The sequence below is a fragment of the Ictalurus punctatus genome, chromosome 2, assembly GCF_001660625.3.
Source record: "Ictalurus punctatus breed USDA103 chromosome 2, Coco_2.0, whole genome shotgun sequence".
Lineage (NCBI taxonomy): Eukaryota > Metazoa > Chordata > Actinopteri > Siluriformes > Ictaluridae > Ictalurus > Ictalurus punctatus.
The window spans coordinates 36,592,768-36,596,136 of record NC_030417.2 but is presented as its reverse complement, the minus strand read 5'-3'; the positions used below and the strand labels follow the sequence as shown (position 1 = coordinate 36,596,136).

The following is a 3,369-nucleotide window of genomic DNA, read 5'->3' as shown; positions in this document are numbered from 1 at the left end:
ATAGGAGTTAAAGAAAAATATCAAGTTTCTTAAAAAGTACAGCATCATATAAAATTTTCCATCATCCCCTACTTTTATCATTAAAGATAATCATAATTTCATAACATATTGATTATGTAGCATTCCCAAGTGGAGGGAAACGTTTATCCTAAACTTAGTAAATCCAACTACACCACCCTGGGGGAGAACCAGGGAAATATTCCCAAATAAAAAGGCACACAAGTTTTACCAATCGGGGCAAGGAACATGAGACGCGATTACAAATATAATAAAAATACATTTTATTATGACACATAATCATTAAAACTTGACATGTAAATATCAAATTGCTCTCCGATGAAGCACAATAAGGGTTTTAAAACTGAGCACTTCTCCAGGCCCAGGCTTGGCAGGGACAAGGCAGGCCAGCTACAGCTCGGGAGGTCATCCAAACCCATTGCAAGTCACACCAAAATCATCAAACACTCCCTACACCATAAGGAAGTTGTTGTATTGGCACACTGAGCACGCTGTGAAGCACACCACCGAATAAATGCAGCTAGTCTCCCCTGACCCACCAAGACTCACTGGTCCTGAAGAGAAAGAAGACACCGGTTAACCCAAAATTACACAAATAATAAACAAAGAAACAAATTACAGACACCATGAGGTGGTGGCTAGATCACCCAGGCCCACTGACACCACCGGTCTTGAAATAGAGGTAGTTAACAGCACCCAAGCAGAATCAAAATTATGGTAAACAGTAAATAAAATGAAAAATATAGCAACTATAGCATGAAGACAGTAAGACGTAACATACACCCTCTCAATAGTAAGGTTTGAGGCTGGAAAACACTAATTTACCATTTAGCCTCTCAGACTACATGTGGTTGCAAAACATAAGTCCGACATACATCCAAAACTAAAGTCAACAAAACAGACACTAGCACAACGAACAATACTAGACAAAGCAAGACAATAAATAAGACCATATAGCAAGACAACAAACCAATCAAGCAATACAGAACGGGTGAAACAAAACAGCAGCGGAATCACATGTAGCGTCTTCGGCTAGGGATTCGTCTAAGAGTAGATTTAGATGCTCAACTCCCCACTCTCACCTTAACACAAAGATCAGAGTGTCAACCTAAATCTACCAAGTCCCAGTGTGAAAAATGGAGAGGTGCACTTACCACTGGGTTGAACAAACACCAGACATAAAGTTGTATGATTACTCACAGGTACCGCGGCTCGATATACATATACATATCATTCAGCCACCAGTTAAATGTTGCGATCACTGAACACCATCTCCGGCGCCAACTCACCAAAATGCACACGCCACCAGCACCGCTCTGAGACTATAATAAACAAACTAGCCTTGAGATGTTTACCTCATTACACCGTGACCAAAGCCTCAACGTACCTGAACAGAAATGGGAACTGGAAATGCCAGGGGAGCAAGGAACTCAGAATCACCAAGACACCTATGCGTCTACCAAAATAAGGGTCCTTAAATAATCAGGTAGCTCCCACCCTATTGGTCTGCCGAAGCCATACCCCGAGCAGAGCCAATAGGACAGTTAAATCACTTACCCTGCCACAATTAGAAATTTTGGAACATCCACCTTACCGCTTCCAAAGGCTGGTTTTACGGTAAGCAAAAGATTTTTAAAATAATGAATTATATCGTATGACATTTCCACACTATCATCATTAAACGTTTGCTACATTTTGACATTAGTAAGACCTTGCATGGGAAGAGATGCAGGGAATGATACAGCATCCAAACAGAGCCAAAATTCCCACCAGCAGTTTCAAACTGGAGACAATCAAGAGAATGACTTCCTTCCAATGTCCAAATACCGCATCGAACCATCACCAAATACTGACGTCATCAAATCCAGAGTTTGACGCTACATTCCACCGAAGTGCAAGATCTCCAATCAACAACACTGGATGCAGTAACAATCACTTCGATATTTGAACATCTGAAAAATATCTGTGCACAAATTGCAAAGGAGATTCAGTCAGTGTGTGTATGGGAATCAGAGCTAATGCCCCTTCATATTTGAGTCCCCATATTACAGGTCTTGGCAGGACATTAAGTGGTCTGCTAATCAGTTTGTGGTGTGAACAATTTGCAATGTGTGTTGGGTATGCAGGTTGTTCTCTCTGTAATCCGCACCGCCGAAAGTGTTCTCAGCAGCACCTGGAATGGGCCATCCCACCTTGGATCTTTCCGTGTGCTGCAGAACGTCTTGACAAGTACCCAATCTCCAGGGTTTACCTTAGTCTCATAAGCAGGAGGTTCCTCCTGTTGGGGAAGAGAGTTTCTAATAGCTTTAAGTTGTTTAACAAAATGGTACATGTATTGTTCCAAGTTGGGTACCTGTAAAACCATATTTAATGGAAAGGGTCTGCCATGGAGCAATTCATATGGAGAGAGTCCTAGTGAGCCTTTGATGACTCTATTAGACGTTAAAACAAAAGCAAACATTGAACCCAGTTTAAACCTGTATGATTCATGGTCTTTCTCAATTTCTCTTTTACAGTTAGTGCATTCCACTAGTCCGGCTGATTGAGGATATTATGCACAGTGTTTTCTGAGGTCTGCTCCTAGCCATTCACTAATGACGTCTATGACTTTGTTACAGGAATGTGGTCCATTGTCACTGTAGATTTTTACAGGGATTCCCCACCTAGGAACGATTTCATTGACCAATATTTTAGCTATTGTGGCAGCATCGGCTTTCCCAGTTGGGAAGGCCTCTACCCATTTTGACCAGCTTTTCACAATCACTAGAAAGTATTTTTTCACTTGACATGGTGTCAATTCAATTAAATCTATTATTAGATGTTCGAATGGTCCTTCTGGTTAAGGGAAGGTTAAGGTTGGTTGTTTAATGTTCCCCTGTGGATTCAATTTAGCACAGGTGAGACAGTACTCAAAAAACTCTTTTGAATAGGTGGTGAATCCCATAGTATAGAAATGCTTGTTTATCTCTTGTACCATCCTTCCTCTCGAGACATGAGTTGCTCCACGGCTCAATTTTAAGGAAAGAGTGCTTTAGGTAAAACAGGTTTCTTATCAGGCCCATGCCAGACATTATGCTGACGTTTGCAATTGTGTTTTTGCCACACCATTTTTTCTTGTAGACTGGAGTTCATTTGGACCTCCTCAATTTGAGGAATGGATAATATTTTCAAGAGTATCTTTTGTAAAGAGATTGTGCAAAATGAGGAGGCAGCACGTTTCGATTCCTCATCGCTAATTGCATTTCCCCTTGAAATTATGTCAGTGTTTTTGGTGTGAGCCTGACATTACAAACCACAAGTACAGAAGGCAGTAACACAGCATCTAACAATTGTAAAATGATGTCTCTCTGC

The 3,369-nt window shown here is 41.0% G+C and overlaps 1 long non-coding RNA gene across 1 annotated transcript; it reads right to left on the bottom strand.

Annotated features, from left to right (window-relative positions):
* Nucleotides 1-266: 266 nt before the first annotated feature.
* Nucleotides 267-1,518, bottom strand: LOC108275880 (uncharacterized). Its single transcript, XR_001814778.3, has 2 exons — nucleotides 1,406-1,518; nucleotides 267-572 (listed from the first exon to the last, which is right to left on the bottom strand). It is a non-coding gene; the product is annotated as an uncharacterized LOC108275880 (long non-coding RNA).
* Nucleotides 1,519-3,369: the final 1,851 nt, after the last annotated feature.